This window comes from Ailuropoda melanoleuca, chromosome 2 (assembly GCF_002007445.2).
Source record: "Ailuropoda melanoleuca isolate Jingjing chromosome 2, ASM200744v2, whole genome shotgun sequence".
NCBI lineage: Eukaryota > Metazoa > Chordata > Mammalia > Carnivora > Ursidae > Ailuropoda > Ailuropoda melanoleuca.
The window spans coordinates 194,886,711-194,904,840 of record NC_048219.1 but is presented as its reverse complement, the minus strand read 5'-3'; the positions used below and the strand labels follow the sequence as shown (position 1 = coordinate 194,904,840).

The following is an 18,130-nucleotide window of genomic DNA, read 5'->3' as shown; positions in this document are numbered from 1 at the left end:
AACATGTCAGCAAAGGTTTCCAGGCTGTCGGTGAACAGAACATTTAGGGTAGCTTCCTTTGATGGCTGCTTCACAGCCAGATGAAAACCAGCCACGAGCGGAGCGCATTTCAGAAATAAAGCGCAGCCAGTGGACGGCAGGTAACAAGCGGGCGCAACAACAGGGCGGTGGGCGCCGGAGGCACCGTGCCAACGCTAACTCAAAGCCAACGCGCTTGACGAAGTGATCCCGCCTCACCCGGCTCGAGACTGCCAAGCCACACGTGCGAACAGCAGGGACAGGGCCTTTTCAACACCGCTGGCGCAGGGGCTTTTTGGGAAGCCTATGATTAAGCCGGAATGTTCGCGTCTGTCTCACCTGAACGTTATCCACCTCGATGAGACGAACCGCCTGGCTGTGCGTCTGCAAAGGGTGCCACTGAGGCACGGTAAGCACTGCTGGGTTTCCCTGTGCACCTCCACCAGCTCCCATGCCTGCGGACAAGGGCTGGTGCTCAGGCCGGGGCAGCCGTCTGTTCCCCGTGTTGAGCGAGTTCCCTGGCCACCCCGAGGGACACATGGGTGTCTGAGGCTGGCTGAGGCCCGTCCCGCGGGGACCCGCTCAGTGGGTTTTTGGTGAGGGTAAGTGTCTGAAGGGACGTTGGGAGGTTTTGGAGGGGTGTAATTAGTATTTACAGATGAGGGCAGGCAAGGCCCAGGACTGGGGTCCAGCTGTCCTGTCCTGTGGCTGCACAGCGCACCCCTTCCCCTACACGAGCTGCCCGGGGCCTGGGGAGAGCCGGGAAAAGCGGCCCAGCAGCCCCTGCCAGCAGCCGCCGCTCAGGCTCTGCACCGGCCAAGCTCACGGTTCCGGGGGTTAGTGAGCAAGGAGAGCAGCGCGCCCCCTGCCTCCCTGGAGAACACACAGGACAAAGCGGGTATTAATCGAGACTCCCCACCTCTTAGCAAACATGGTTCATTTGGCAACGTAGCTGGGTTAAAAGGGGCTGTTTAGGAGGGCGGGAAATGACTCTGGAGCAAGCTTGGTCTTCCCTTTGCTTGGAAACAACCCTTTTCCATTCACCCTACCCATAACCAGAGCCACAGCCCCTCCCCTGGGGCTTGGCCCATGACCTGGGGCGGCCTCCACCCTCCTGGCCCTGCTGGGCCACCCCTCAGACCCTGCAGGGCAGGTCAAGGACTCACCCCACGCCCATCCCAGAACTGCAGGTCTACTGGGAGGGGCTGAGTGTCCCCGAGTCCTACCCACTCAAGGCCATCAAATTGTTCACTGTTTTGGGAGATGGGGCCCCAGGGATGGTCAGGTGGCCTAGACTGACCCTAGGGGAAAAACAGGAGGCGACTTCCATCCTTCAACCAACCAAGCCAGAGACTAGGGTCTGAGCAAGGCTGGAAGGATGCTCGAAGGCGCCTGATTTGCCCCTCATCCTGCCTCAACCCCTGTCCTGCTGAGCCCAGGGCCGGTCCTGCTCCTGCTCACATGTCCTGGGAGGAACCCATCGTGGGGCAGGCGGGCAGCCTCGAGTCCATAGCAACCTGTAAAGCAGTGACTCTCCCAGGCTCTGAGGGCCAGCTGAAGTGCACGCTTCTTCCCAGACGACCTCCCACATGCTACCCGCTTCTGTTCCCTCCTCAGGCCTTGGCACTAGTGATATTTGGGGCTGGATAACTCTTTGTGGTGGGGCCTCTCCTGCGTGCTCTAAGGTGTTCAGACTATCTCGGCCTCTACGGCTGGATGCCAGAAGCCCATCTCCCCCCTCCAGCCGTGACAACAGTGAACATCTCCGGACACTGCCAAACGCCCCCCACCTCGGACGGCCCCTGTTGAGAACCCCACTCTGGTTCCATGGGTCATCTGACGTCCACGTCAGCATGGAAAACAGGCGAGCACCTCTGTGCTTTGCTAGCATCTTCCTGCCCCAGGAAGCTGCGTGGACATTCCCAGCTCACAGACGCCAAGCCTGAGGCGTGGGCCTGGTCTGCGCACCTGCCAGCGCGGGGCAGCTTGAGAACCAGAAGCCAGCCTGGGCTTTTCCCAAAGTGACTTACTGCTTTTGTCCCCTTCCAAGCTGCCGTTTAAAGCTTCCACGACACAGAAGAAAAGCCATTATGCTTGCTATCTTGGTTTAACTTTAAAATAAAATTCAGAAAGCACCTTTCCTGATCAAGGTATGTTAAGAGACTGCTCTGTCAGGAACTGGTGCTCCTTAAGTCACAGCAGCATTACTATCTGGGCCCTGTGAGTTGACGTATCACCTTCTAGAACCCTCTCCTGGCAACAGGAAGCGCCTCCCGGCCTTCCCTCGACTCCAGCCCTCCAGGAGGCTTTTTCACCTAAGAACCTGCTGTCTGGAAGACAGTCATGCATGCCTGGGTTGCACGTTGGAGCAAAATCACTATTTCCAACAAGCACCACAAAATGTTCCTCTTTTCTGCTCTTACCTCCTACAAAGTGCTCAACGGACCTGTACCCCCTTCCCCAAAGCAGACATGGGTATCCAAGCAACAGGCAGGCTGTAAGCTTCCTAAAGCCGACCTGTGGTTCTTCACCTCAAGGACGGCGGGTACAACCCACCAGGCCTTGGGGGAAATCAGAACCCAGTGTACTGAGATGCCGACTTTTGAGATGAACCGGTTGTGTCTCAGTGTTTGTTACACCTGAAAAATGAAAAAAAAATTTCAGATACTGTGTTTTTGGCCATGTGTTCTCCATAGCACTCAGACGGTACTGTGGTTGCCAGGCATGGGAAAGAACTGGATGTGCCATGCGGCTGGGGGGGAGGGGCGTGGGAAGCAGTGAGCCCCCTGCCCCAAGCGGTCTGTTCTGTACGGGTGGGGCGAGGGGCACAGGCACAGACGTCCCACGTCCTGCAGCCCCCGGCGGCCGCTGTGCCATGTCTCACTGCTGCTGCCTGGCGTCACACGCAGCTACCCTCGGTCACCAGCCCAGCAGCCCAGCACCGAGGTGCAGAGCACGCCGTGGGTTACTGGTCACGGACTCCATGTCACCAAGTACCTGCTGTGCGACCTTCGTGTCCTCAGTTGTAACATGAGGACAGAGCCTGCCCCTCTTCAAAGAGTTCTTGGAGACCTAAGTAGCAGGACTGGGCTACATGCAGAGGCCGTGCATCCCTCCTGCTGGGAGGGCCAAGTGCTGACTGCCACTAGGATGGGGTGGGAGGGCTCCCCAGAAGTGAGGAGGCTGGGGATGGCCCCGCACATCTGGCCTTTGTAGCATCCATGGATCTCCCTGTTCCTGGAGGTTGCAGGTCATAGAGGGAACGCCTGCCTTGTCTACCTACTTAGGCAAGTGCTCCTGGTGGCCCCAGGCCTTTGGGACCTGTTCAGCTTACTCCCGGCCCTGATGTCCTCGGTGTGCTGGACCTGAGAGGTGAGGTGCCAGAGGCCAAGATGAGTGTGTGTGTGTGTGTGGGGGGGGGATCAAGCCCACCCTCAAAGTCACCTTGCTTTGGGCCACAGATCTTCCGTTGGGAAGACCTCACAGTGACCATGGAAGAAACAGTGGCCTCATGAATCACTGCACATCCGTGGTCATCACCAAACATGTGGACCAACAGGGGACACTTTACATCTTCTTCCAACTGTAGGACATTATATGACTGCACAGAACATTCCGGCCCCTCCTGACTTGTGCCATTTCTCCCCACTGCTTTTTAGCTCTTGGTGCCTTGCCGTCTTGGAAATCGTTTTCTCAGTGTAACCACGATTACATTTCAGTCCCCTGCTCCCTTCCTGGAGGCAGAGACGCGGAACCCCTGGCACTGATGTCACCTGGAAAGGGTGCTCTGCTTTGTCACAACTGAGTCTAGAAGAGGCACCCTCACTTCACACGCGTGGAGCTGTCGCCTTGATCACGATGGTTGGTGACATCATCCTCAGATGCCACCTCACAGTGTGCCACTGGCTTTTGTCACACTTTGGAAAACAGGGTCGATCCCAGAAGATTAAAAAAAAAGCTCACACGTGCTTTGTCAAGATGAAACATGATTGCTGAAGAACAAGACTGTCTTGGACAGGAATGCAACACGGGAATGAGAATTTTTAAATCGTAATTTTTTTGAACTATATGGTTACTTATGACAGAAAAATGACATGACATCCCACCATTCTTCCTAATGCCAAGTTTACTTTCGATTACACACTTATGCAATTTCCTGTTCATCTGTACTCGAGCCGTAGTACCCTCAGCCTTGTGCTACTGCAGCCCCACGGGGTCTGTTGTCCCCCTAGATTAGAGCCCCCTGCCTGGGACCCGGATCCCGATTCACTTCCCACGGTCCCAGAAACACTGCTTCATCCACAAGTCTCAAGATACCCTATGCCTCACACCTGTCTGCTGAGCTCTTCAGTGTGCATTCTACATAGCTCTAAGTCGCTGGGGCACACGGCTCTGCCTCGGCACCTTCTCCAAGGACTGCCATTCACGCTATTTTGCATATGGAATCGTCCAGGGGATGGATACTCCCTGGGGCCTTTGGCTGGCCACTTACTTCCACGTCCTTTTTACTGATCATGTATCATAGCCTGAATTTTAGTTTTTGGGGAAAAAAATTAAAAAGTAACGCAGTCTCTCCAATATTTACTGAGCAACTACTATGGTTCCTCTGGAACTTTCTGGAGCATCTGACTATCCTCACTTCATCTAATGCATTTAGAAAGGTACAGTTGGGCATTCTGGAATGAGAATGTGTTCATCTTTCTGAGTTCATCCACTGCACACACCAAGAAGTAATCTCCCGGGAGAGGTACTGACTCCCCAGCGGTCTCTGCTGGTCTGGAAGGGTGTGGGCAGTCCACAGGGGAGGGCTGATTCCACTCCGTCTGAGCAGCCAGGGTTCCCTCCGTGGCCGGCTCAACCGTGTCCCTCCGTAAGCGTGCTACAGTCACTCTGGGCAAAGCCACGCCTCCTCTCCCGGTGTCAGCATCCCAGGCCCTAGTCCTAACACCTGCCCCACGGTCCACTCCAAATGTCTCTGGGCTGAAAGCCACTGGAGTGGAGCGGTGGGAAGGTGTGGCTCAAGGCTGTGGTCGTTCATCAAAAGAATTCCACGCTTGCAAGCCATTGATGGCCAACTTTTCTTAGGGGCCCCCAGATGGTAAGTCCATGAGCTAACCCTGCTCCAAGTCTGGGGTAGGTTCCGGGCCAGGCATTCTGCCTGCCTGCGGGCACCCTTCTCTGATTTCAAACAGGTACCTCCCAGGCTCACTGAAATCACGAGGATCCGTGTGAAAACACACAGGGCAGCACTTGGGGGTCCTTGAGGAGAAAGTCACGGTAAGTCATCATGATTATGTATTTGTCCCCCAGGGTCATTTGTATTAAATCATGCATGTTAGAGATGCTTTTTATACGAGCGAGTCCCTAAGACTGAGTGATGTGTATTCCAGGTAATGTTCGTCTTCTGGACCCCAGGTTGATGAAATTTGGTGTGGGTGACAAATGACATTTCATTATTTCAAGCTTTAATGGCACTGCCACTGCTGCTCCTACTCTCTGGGACCACAACCAGCTTCTCGGAGAGATCAGGGCTCTGCAGAGGGGGAGGCTCGCTCTGTCTGCTGGTTTGGAGGGTATGGCCCAGAGATCCTACTCCAAAGCCACGACAGGACAGCCACGGCTGCACCATGGCCACGACTGGGCCACGGCCACGCTGGGCAGGCTGTGTCACCACCTCGTCAGCTTCTGGTGCGGCTTTTACCTTTACTACCACGAAATCTATCCATCAGGGTCTTGTGACTCATTGCCTTGTTTGTTCTACTTGTCAGTTAATGACCTCGGCCGTCGTCCTGTCTGTCCCAGGCCCCACATCCAGTTTGGGTGAGAGTCCAGATGAAGGGACGCCCCTGGGTCCCTTTGGTGTGACTGCCTCTCAGGAAAGATCCTGTCACCAGCAGGACGTGGCCTGCATTCTTGCTTCTGCCCTCAGGCTGCTTCCCTCACCAATCACGAAGGAGAAGGACGTCCGTCTGTTGTTTGGATTCCGTGACACGACGGCTGGGCTGTGCCTGGCCTCGCACAGGTTCCCCGAAGGCCCTGGCAGGGATGATCACTGATTCAGACTTGATCGTTCGCCGGGACATGAGGCACTGCCTTCTTCCTGGACGCATCCTCCTCTGCTCTACCCTCCCAAGTGCAGGGGCTCCTGGCTAAAGTGTTCAACGCATCACCCTGCCTAAACTCCACGGTCTCCCTGTGCCGGACGAGGCACAGATGGGCTGGCTGGGCCAACCTTCCCCATCACACATGCCTCTGCGCCTTTGCCCAGAATGTTCTCTCTTTGCAGAATGTCCTGCCCCATCTTCTTCCTGGGAAATTCCTCCTTGTCCTTTTTTTTTTTTTTAAATGACATAATTTATATGCCATGAAGTTCATCCTTTAAATGTGTACAATCCAGTGGTGTTTAGGGTATTTACAAAGTTGTACAACCATTCGCACCGTGGAAATCCAGGTCATTTTCAGTATCCCCAAAAGAAGGCCACTCCCTAGGCCTCACTGCCCCGGCTCGCCAGCCCCCACAGGCACTGATCTGCCTTCTATCTCCATGGATTTGCCTATGCTGGTTGTTCCGTATAAACAGAATTCTACAACGTGTGGCCTCTTGTGTCTGGCTCCTTTCACTCAGCATTTTGTTTTCAAGGTTCACCCAAGTGGTAGCATACGTGGTACCTGATTCCTTTTTACGGCTGAATAACATTCCATTGTACAGAGAGACCCTATTTTGTTTAGCGATTCATCAGCTGATGGACCTTTGGTGTTTCCACTTTTTGGCTATTATGAATAGTGCTTCCATGAACACACAAGTGTAAACTTTTGTTTGGACGTGTGTTTTTATTTCTGTTAGGTACACACCTAGGAGGAGAATTGCTGGGTCACATGGTAATTCTGTTTCACTCTTTGAGAACCTGCCAGGCTGTTTTCCATGGCGCTCTGTCATTCACTGTTCCTACCAGCAGTGCAGGAGCACTCTAATTTCTCCACATCCTTGCCAACACCCACCACTGTCCATCTCCTTGATTATAGCCATCCTAGTGGGTGTAAAGTAGTCTCTCAACATGGGTTTGATTTCCATTTCCCTCGTAAATAATGACACTTGGCATCTTTTTGTGGTTTGCTGGCTATTTGTACATCTTGCTTAGAAAAATGTCTCTTCAGAGTCTTTGCACATTTAAAACCTGGGTTATTTGTCTTCTTACTGTTGCGTTGTGAACATTGTTTATATGATCTAGATATCAGGTCCTTATTAGAGATACAGTTTTTAGATATTATCACCCATTCTGTGTGTTGTCTTTACTCTCCTTTTTTTAATAGTTTTTTTTAAAGATTTTATTTATTTATTTGTTGGGGGTGGGGGGGAGCGCACACAAGCAGGGAGAGCGGCAGGCAAAGGGAGAAGCAGGCTCCTTGCTCATGTAGGACTCAATCCCAGGACCCTGGGATCATGACCTGAGCCGAAGCCAGATGCTTAGCCAGCTGAGCCACCCAGGCGTCCCCTGTGTGTTGTCTTTTCACTTGCTTGGTATTGTCCTTTGAAACACTGAGATTTTTAATTTCCACGAAGTCCAATCTATTTTTCCTTCTGTTGCTTGTGTTCTAGGTGTCGTATCTAGGAAACCACTGCCAAATCCAAGGTCACAAAGATTTACCCATGTTTTCTTCAAAAGTATCACAATAAAGTTTCAATCTTTACACTTAGGTCTTTGATTCATTTGGAGCTAATTTTTGTATATGGCATATACAGATAGTGGTCCAACTTCATTCTTTTGCATGTGGATACCCAGTTGTCTCAGCACCACCTGTTGAAAAGACTGTCCCTCCCACCCCTACTGAATTGTCTTGGCATCATTGTTGAAAATCAACTGACCATAGATGTATGGTTGTTCCATAACTCTCAACTCTGTTCTGTTGATCTATAGGTCTATTCTCATGCCAATATCACACAGCCTTAGATTATTATACTTTTGTAATAAGTTTTGTGTGTGGGTCCTCCAACTTTGTTATTCTTTATCAAGATTATTTTGCCTGTCTGGGGGGTCTCTTACATTTCCATACGTGTTATAAGATCAGCTTGTCCATTTCTGCAAAACAAGAAAAAAAGCAGCTGAGATTTTAAAAGAGCAATTTTGTGTTGAATCTACACATCAATTTGAGGAGTACTGATATCTTTACAATATTAAGTCTTCCAGTCCATGAACATGGGATGTCTTGTCAATTATTTAGGTGTTCTTTAATCGCTTCCAATGATGTTTTGTAATTCTCAGATTAATGTATTTCTAAGTAAACTATTCTTTTTGATGCTATACTAAATGGAATTTTGTTTTTAGTTTTATTTTGGATTGTTCATTGCAAGTATACAGAAATATAATTGAGTTTTTTGTATGTTGATTCTGTACCCTTCAATTTTGCTGAACTCATTTATTAGCTCTAANAATGATAGCATTAGAACATCATTTTTCAATATCTAATAATTCATACATCTAGGCAATTATCAATACTGCTAACATCACAATAAAAAAACAACCAGGTGCCATGTGCCACTAATTTAAAAAAACATAAGGGAGGGAAAGGTATGTTGAATAACACCATGGGGATGTTATCAGAAGAAAACAGAATATAAGAAATTCTACATCAAACAACACTTTCAACAAAGAAATTGAGAAGGGGGAAGAAATGGAAGAAAACACTATAGAATAAAAGACAATTAAGATATATCCATCAAACTGCAAACCTAACCTGGATCTTAATTTGAACAAATAAAAAAGAAAAACAAGAAAAAAGGAAATGAGAAAAACAGAGAAATTTGAACACTGACTAGTTTATTTGATGATATTAAATTATTAACTTTTTAAAATGTGACAATGGTATTATAATTGTGCTTTCAAATTTCTCTCTTTTTTGAAAATACATACTTATGCATTTATGAATAAAATTATATGATGCCTGGGACTTCCTCCAAAACAATTGGTGGGGGGAAGTGGTACTTGTATGGGGGTAAAGTTGAACTCATGTCAGAATTAATAATTATTCTTCAAAGATGGTTGATGGATAGAAGAATTTTTATACCACTGTCTCTACTTCCGTGTGTACTTGGAAGATTTACTATGTTTTGTTCTTTATTATAAAGGACAGATTGAATGTTTCGATTTCCTACGATTCAATGTAAAGAGTACTCTTTTATCGTCAAGTTGTGTTGCCACAGAGCCTACTTTTACCCATTTGTGACAAACTATCTGCTATTCATCTCTCAATACCTGTTTCCTCTTTTTCTCTAATAAAAAAATTTTCGGCTTGGAAAAAAAAAAATAATTCACTGTGGATTCCTACAGATTTCTGATATGCAAGATCATGTCAACTGCCAAGAGAGATAGTTTAACTTCTTCCTTTCTAATCTGGAAGACTTTGGTTTCTTTTTCTGGCCCAATTCCTTGGCTTGAACTTCCAGTACAATGTTGAACAGAAGTGGTGACAGTAGACATCCCTGCTCTGTTCCTGATCTTCGAGGGAGTGCCTTCAGTACACGTTACCATTCAGCAGGATGCTAGCTGTGGGCTTTTCACAGATGCAGGCTGAGTTCCCTTTTATTCCCAGTTTGCTGAGTGTTTGTATCATGAAAGGGTACTGAATGTTGTCAGATTTACTTTCTGCATTTCTTGAGATGATTGTGTACTTTGTGTCCTTTATTCTATTAATGTAATGTTTTACATGGATTGATTTTTTGGTGTTGAACCAACCTTGCATTCCTGAGGACAACGACATTTGATCATAGCATATAATCCTCTTATACTGGGGTAAGACACAGAGATGTCCTCTGTGGATGGCAGCACCTGCTGGGTTGACATACTGGATATACCAGTCCAGACAAGCATCTGGTGAACAAAGAGGACCAACACCTGTGTCTCAAGAAATGAGGAATGAGGTCCAGGGACTTGGGCTGAGATAGGGAGCGGACTCCAAGAAGGGCTGTGGACACTTGCCTATGCTGCTTGGTGTAGACCAATGCTTCTCAAATTCTAATGTGTGTTAAGAATCACCTAGAGGGTTAAAGCACACCGTGGGCCCCACCCTAGGAATGCTGACTGGGTAGGTGTAGGGTAGGGCCTGAAAACATGCACTTCTAGGCTATGTTGATGCTGCAATAAACCACTCTATAGATGTAAAGCAAAATAACAAAACCACTTCGCCTATATCAACAGACTCTTGCCAGCACCAGAGATGGCATGAGCCACTTGTCCCTCTCACCGTCAGCCTGCAGGACCCAGGTACACAGCTGATTGTGTCTTCCAGATAAAAAGGAGCCCAGGAGGGGCACCTGGGTGGCTCAGTCGGTTGAGTGTCTGATACTTGATTTCAGCTCAGATCATGATCTTAAGGTCCTGAGATCGAGCCCCATGTCAGGTTCCATGCTCGGTGGGGCATCTGCTTGAGATTCTCTCTCACCCTCTCCCTCTGCCCATTCCACCCCCTGCTCTCTCTCTCCCTCAAATAAATAAATAAATCTTAAAAAAGAAATAAAAGAGTCCAGGAGACTTCATAAATTGTTTTCTTTGAGAATTAAAATCTACAAAATCGAGCAGGTAGAAATAATGGCTAGTCTCATCTTACAAAGGAGAACATACCCTGTTTTTTGTTTTAAATAAAAAATCTCAGAAAATGCTGGTCATGAAACCCAAACTAGAAATCTTCTGGCCTGCCTGTATATTTCATCATGTCGATAATAAATGTGATTGTGAGGCTTTTTGGAAATAGAAGCTGAACATTTTCACCAGGCAAAGCTGGGTCAGGGACATGGACAGAGGGAGCCTCAGGCAGGAGAAGGACATAGTTACATGAAATGTTGGGGCTCAAACCACTCATCTGCGGTGGCTGATCCAGATACTTAGAGCCCTCAGGATTAGCACGAACTGCAGAGAATTAAGACTTTAGGATCATGACTGCATGGCTTAAAAGATCAGGTCTGCCTCATGAAAGCACACTAAAACGAGTGATGCTTTATTATACCTAAGTTACTATGAGCGAGGCCACTGGATTTCATGAGTGGCGAGATGGTGGCTACGTGATCATCTGTTATCACTTTACACTAGTAATATATACACACAGAGACACCGTGCTAACAAGAGTGTGAGCTGGGGCCTCGGGGAGGAGAGGCAAGGGACACTGGTATCTCCAGACGCCACAAGTGACTGCTGGATTTGGCCACGTGAGGCTGAGCAGAGCAAGGACAGGAGCAGCGGAAGGACCAAGAGTAGGTTCCAGGGGTCCGATCCTGAATTCATGTGATCTGACCCACAGTCCTGTGTGTGACCCTGGGCAAATGACGCCTAGGACCTTAATTCCACATTCCTCTCGCTTGGAAAAATTGGGATCGTCCTGCATCACAGGACGGCTCCGTGCTAAGGAAAAGCACATGGCATGGAGCAGAAACTTTCCCCAGAAGAGAGAAAGTTTCTGGTGCAAAAGAACCAAAACAACACTGAAAGAAAAGACCCTTTGGAAAATGTTCTATCGTCACAGGAATCAAAACAGAGGCAGTTGTTCTAGAAAGAATTCATAGGCCCATTGTTTAGAATGTCTTCCATGAGAGGTAATTCAAGCCCCAAGAGGTCAATCTTAGCATGACATTCCCTTATACACACTCATAAACGGACAGAGGCCCAGGTGTGCCCAAGGACACCCGGAGGCTGTCGGCTCTGGCCACTGGCCTGCATTTTCATCTACCGGTGTGATAAAAATTCTTAGAAATAAAAAAACTCCTTAATTGTCTCCATTGCTCCATTTCAGAGAGTAAATGAGAGGGATTTTCAACTCAAGACAGCTCCCTGGTAGCCACACTGGCTCCCAGGACACATTTGGTTTCCTGCAGGATCAAATAAATCCTGGGGTTCGTGCGCAGCAGGCGGCCGCAATACGCCAAGAGCCCTACATTGTCCACCCAGTTCAAAGGCAAACGGAAGGTACAGCTCTCCTGTAAAAAGCAGATCCTATTTTACTTAACCAAGTGAGGAGAGAATCTTCTTAAATTCGCCTTTCTTACGATTGGAGCGAGTCTGTTAACGAGAGCTTAATCGGAGAGCACTACAGCTGAGCGTAAATTCCCGCCAAGCTCCCTGACCATGGTTTACTGCATGAACCGCCGTATCTGTTGTCAACTGTAATCTACAGGCATTATTTCTGAGGCCGTGTTAATGCACTTCTCATTTGTACATTTTCCTAATTGGCTTAATATTTATAGTGGAATATTTCTGATCCAGGAGGAGCTCCGGTAAACCCGAGCGTGTTTAGCCATGTGCTCATGAGCACCGGCCCATCATGGAGGGGCGCTTGGTGAGTTATGGTTCTCACAGTCTGGTTCCAAGCTGGCCTGCGATGAGAAGTTGCTAAAATATCTCACATAAAATCTGAGGTCCTCAAGCAGCTGTTGGGTTTGCAGAGCCGTGGCCATATACACTGTACTGGCAGTCAACGCCACTCCTGAGCACAGACGGCATGCCTGTAAACCCACAGCTCCTCCAGGTCTGCCCCTGTCCCCGCGCACTCAGGAGCCTGTCCCCGCCTGGACGGGGAGGGCGGGCCGCTCTGCCGGCTGGGGGCCAGGGCCGGGGCATGCCCACTGACAGGCACACCGCGATGACAAAAATTCACTCTGAGTTGCAATTAGTGGCACTGTCATTTTCGGGGGCTCCTGCCAATTAATTAAGCCTGTCAAACAGAAAAACCATAGCGCTCACATGATAATTTATATTGGAAGAGACCAGCAGCTTCCTCCACAAACAGAATTCTCCCTCAGAGCGGTGAAATAAATGAGAGAAAATAAATAAAATGAAACAACAAAAAAGTGTGGGTGAAGCGGGGGGGCTGCGCACGGGGAAGAAGAAAGTTAAGCTGTCCTTGTTATAATTGTTAACTCTGATCGCCGGAGTAGGAGACAGGCTGATTAAAACTCCAAACGAGCCCCCAGCTCCCTGAACCCTCTGCGTCCGTCCGGGATGATAGAATCAGAGGAGTTTATTCATACCATTAAGCCCCAGAGAACTTAATTGAAAGAAGAGCACAGCCCGGACCTTGACAAGCGGGAGGTCACAGTAATTGCTGCCGGACATATTTAACATTAAGATAATCAGGCCATTAATTACCCTTTGGATCATTAAATCAGCCAGTTGCAAAATGAAATTTCTGCCTCTATTACTCACTTGAGAGACCACAGGGGTGGCCTTTAATTTATCAGTGAGCTTGAGATACAAAGGCTGGGGTTGGGGGAGGGCAGGCGGGGAGGGGGCCACGCGGTGGCGGCGGTGGCGGGGGCAGGGCATCAATCCGCCATGCTTGGTGATCGTGGCAAATTAACTAGGTAAGATAACCTCCGCTTCCAAAGGCAGAAGCTGGGGGTATGTAAATAGATGAGGGCAGACAGGGAGATCAGAGTCTGCACACCACTTAGCAGGATAATAAAGGAAATCATCCTTGATTATCAGTGCTAATTTGGACACTGCCGGTAGCTTGTTACGCGTGTTCTGAGTAGCATTTAATTAATTCAATTGCTTGTTAATGAGGGAAGTGACATGTGGGGAGCAGATGCCGCCCAACTGCAGATGGGGTCTGGTCATCACTGCAAAGTCCTTCCCCCCCATTCCTCCCCCTGCCCATTTCTTTTTTTTTAAAGAAAGAAAATAGGAAAAGGTGTCAAGCATAGAGGAACACTCAAAAGAGACAAAACACTGACCTCAGCGGGCCAAGAACTGTTGAAAAATAATAAGATGAGATAATCCTGGGGCTGTGTGGGTACTCGTGTTCCCTGAGGCCACATTTGGAACACTGCATCTTTATGCCAGAAATTTGAGCCCGAGATTACTATATTGTGATCTTATGATCAAACCTAACGAGACAAAGACGTGGCCAAGTGGTACTGCTTTTAATATCTCAGAGTTAACGGTAGGGATCCAATTATTTTCAGTTTGGATACATTTCCCCTTTATCAATATCTCCATGTGCATAAATAAGATGAAAGTGGCGATTCCAAATCAAAAAGGACTGGGACTCGTGTCACTGGGCAGACTCGCTCCATCTGGAAGTGCGCGCCCAGTCTCTCCCACGCAGATTTCTGACGTCCGGCCCCAAATCTTCCTCCCGAAGGTGGCATCTTTTTATAGGTTAAAGACAAGAGGGGAGTTTGGATGTACAGGTGACAATGACAGAAGAAAAAGAGCGCTCAAAGAGGCGGAAGAGTGTACCCTAAATCAGCAATATCGGCTCCCTTCCAAGTGGGATCAGAAGGAAGGGGGATTTCGGTTGGGCTTAGAGCTTCTCCCAAGGGCTCTTTGACAGAAGGGAAAACACACATCCAGGCTCCTTTGATTTCCGAGACCAAATCGGCTGGCTCCTAGACCACCGTGTAAATAGGCTACCTGTCCTGAAATGCCAGCCGCGAGGGGTCCCTGCAGACCCTCACAGGCCCGATGCCTCGACGCGGAGACCCAAAGGTGGGAGACGGGAAGATGAACCAGGCAGCCGAGCGGAGTCCAGCTTCTGCCAAGAGGAACATAGACCGGAGGCCTCTGCTCGGTTCTGGTAGGAAATTATGGTCACCGCAGGCAATCCAAAAAGCTTCCAAAGTGAAACGGCGACAGGACTGAAGAACATTGCATCACAGTGACACAGAGAGTAGCCCCCAAACATCCCCGCGGGGCCGAGGAAGGGAAGAGGTCCGAGGTCTGCCCAGACGGCTTTCGCTGTGTGCTGCAAATGCGAGAGCCCCGATTTCACCCACGAACACGCGAGCGATCCCCAGGCCCTGAGGCAGCAAGAGCACTGGCACGTGGCTTCCACGCGGCCCCATTCCCACTTCCCCCCATTGGCTCGCTCCTTCGTTCATTCGCTCCAGAAACACGCTCTTCGCGGTTTTGCTAGCTCTGCCTCCAAGCCTGCTAGTCCTTGATGTGAAAGGGGCACCAAAGAGCTCCGTGACTTCGCCCTACGGTCACAGCATGCGTCCTAGCACTGGAGCCAGGGCCCCGCCAGGTTGCTCTGGGCCCCACATCCATCCGCACACAACACATGGCACGGGACGACCCGCACACTCACACGCTCGGCGTCATGAAGTCCACACTCCCCCCACAGCCCACTGCCCCTGCTTTAGCCCCAAATATCTAGCACATCCCGTCCACTGTCACCACAGCCCTCCTGCTTCAGCACCCCCACTTAAAATCAATATTTTAAGTGTGTGCTTAAATGGTATCAATAGCAATTAGAGAGGGGAATTCTGATTCCACCCCAGATGTAGTTAATTGTTGTAGCATCGATATCCTCCGCCGGGCTCCTTTCTCTGAATTAAACCTCTATGACTGAGGGGGGATGAAGGGCATCCTCTCCCCTCCTGCGACAATAAATTTAATATCGAATGCACTGGAAAAAAAATGGCAGTTGTTGCAGAATCCATCCAAAAAGATTTTTTTTTCTTCCTGGGAGTAATTAAAAGATGCTTTTCTTGACTAATGATCCCGGCCTAGGAATGGGAAGTCAATACTCAATACCGTTTCACCACCGTCAGCCTCGACTGATCACAGCGCTGCACAAGTCGGAACGGCAGGTCTCGGGGAGGCTGAGAATCACTGAAACCAATTACGAGCCGTCCGAAGCCGCCCTAATCAGGGGCGCAGGGACAACAAGCAGAAGGCCAGCCAGCTGGTCAACGGCGCCTGTTCCCCTAACTCACCCGTGGGCCTGGGCGGCACCGACGCGCGGTGGTTTCAGGGGACTGGCTGTTCCTTTGGAAAAAGATCTGCTGTGTTCCACTTCCCCACGGTCCTAAATGTGTGTGCGCGCGCGTGTTTGGGGGACGAACGGCACATTTCTAATTACATTCCACTGTCAGAATGAATCTTCTGAACAAGATGGAATGGACTGAGCTTCTCGGGAAAACAGCTGGGCCCTTTTCCAAAGAATTAGCCTGGATATATTGCATTTGGCCCTTCCTTGGATATGAATAAAAATTTATTAAAATATTTCTTTTTAGTATTACCTTAGGGCCACATTAAGAGACCCTTCCAGCTGTTTGTACTAACAATCACAGGTTCTGCCGAGAGACCAGAGGGGGTGGGTGGGAGGGGGCGTCCTTCCTTGTCTTCGAGAGGCAGGATCCAGGCTGCCTATCCATTCTCACGTCGCAGACTGAATGCCACATGGAAATTCTAGCCCAAACTTTGGGTTTTTCATTTCTGCTTGAGGAGACTGCATGAGGCAGTGGAGACGGTGGGTGTCTGAATTATCATTGCACTGTTATGCAGAGTTGTTTCTTCATGGTTTTGACAGTGCATTTACAGCCTTCAGAAGATCCACCAGGACCACAGCCTTCCAACTGACCTCCCTGCCTTGTCTCCATCCTTTCCAGCAACGCTGCTGGCTGCCTCTAGTCCTCTTGGGAACAGGCGGATCAGAAGTGAACGCAGAAACCCGCACCCCTGCCCACCCCGTAATGCCCTCCTGGCTCCAAGGCTTGGCCGGGCCTTTGCTCTCCTTTGGCCTTACCACCCCCTAGCCCTCCTCATTTACCTGAAGGCCCAGCCCCGTGGCTGGTGACTCCCCAGTTTTTGCACTCCCCCACGGGCTGGGCGTGGCCTAGGCCACACCCCCCCAGGCCTGGACATCGCCCCACATTTTAAAGTCCAGCTCAGATGCTGTGCGTCCAGTGCTCCTTCCCTGGATCAGACTGGTTGTAAGAACCCTGCCATGCCGTGAATTCTCCAGAGTCCTGGCACCCTCAGCTGTGGCCCCAAGAACATTCACCGACCGCTGGGGGGCGATAATCACCACGTATCACTTCTTTTCTATGAGAAAGTGCTCCATGAATATTTGCTGAATATTAATTAAAAACGAAACTCCAAGAGAGAGAATGACTAAAGGCACAAAGAAACATGCAATTCTCAAAGGCGTTCATGTTCTTTGGAGCCGGTGACATAACTCGCCGTCACCAGAGCTTGGGGGGGGGTGCTGCAACTCGGCACGGCCCCTAGGACAGTGAATGTGACCCACGAAGAGCTGGGACTTCGCTGCGATCACCCCATTTGTGAGAAAGGAAGACTCCAACACGTCTCTAAAATATAAAGATGGGACGCGCGTAATGCCAGAGAGGAGAGAAAGGTACACACTCAACAGCTTACATGCACAAGTCAGGACGATCAAGGACCTGTAGGCCCACAGCCCTCACCTAGGAATGAAGATGAAATTCATATAAAATATTTACCAGTTAAAAATATCAACCCCTATCTTTGTTACCTAAACACTCCAAACGGTGGCCAATTATGACAGATGGAAAAACAAACTTTTCCCAACTCTGGATACTGAAAAAAATACATACGCTCCTTTTACACATAAACAATAAAATGCAGGATTCATTTTTCCCCCTAATTTATTTCAATGTTCTCCGCACTCCTACATGAAACTTCATCCAATTTCCAATCATATCTCATGGTTAGGCCTACATGTCCTCCAAGGAAACCACACCCACGAAAAAAGAGGTAGGAAAAGACAAATTGGTCTTTTAAGAATGCGCCTCGCTGATGGTCTGCTCATTTCTGCGTTTGTGTTAAACAGGTCGAGATAAAGAATTTAAGGGAGTGTATCGTTCCTTCGGTTTGTGGAAAGCTGCCCACACAGGTACTGCGTGGTCGAGCTCACCCAGCAAGCGGAGGCGATGCCAGGCAGACAGGCGCCTCCTGCGCCCCTCGCGCCCTCCCCACAGGACGCTGTTACACGACGAGCAGGTTAGGAACACGCCAGCTTCATTCTCTAAAGTGAACCGAAGGTGGCACCACAAATTCATTTTTCAGTGATCATGAAACAGAACCCACCAACTCTTCGCACAGGACCGTGGCTTAGCGGCAGAACGCGACTTCCTCCGTCTCACGGGGGGCCGGCCTGCGGACGGACGTGCGGACCCTCACGCTGCCTCGTCACCAGCCAAACAAGCCAGAGGAACTGGAGAAAGTGCTAATGACGGGAGACCCCTTGTCTCCCTGCACCTCTCCACACACCCAAGAAGCCACAGTGCAAAGGGAGCCCCCAGCCCCTCCTCTGGAGGTGGGGACGCGACCCTGGGCCCCTCCTCCTGGGGGCAGCTGCA

The 18,130-nt window shown here is 49.5% G+C and overlaps 1 protein-coding gene across 11 annotated transcripts in view; it reads right to left on the bottom strand.

Annotated features, from left to right (window-relative positions):
- Positions 1–18,130, bottom strand: part of AGAP1 (ArfGAP with GTPase domain, ankyrin repeat and PH domain 1) — a 546,965-nt gene that overhangs the window by 51,318 nt on the left and 477,517 nt on the right. The gene's annotated exons all lie outside the window — the stretch shown is intronic.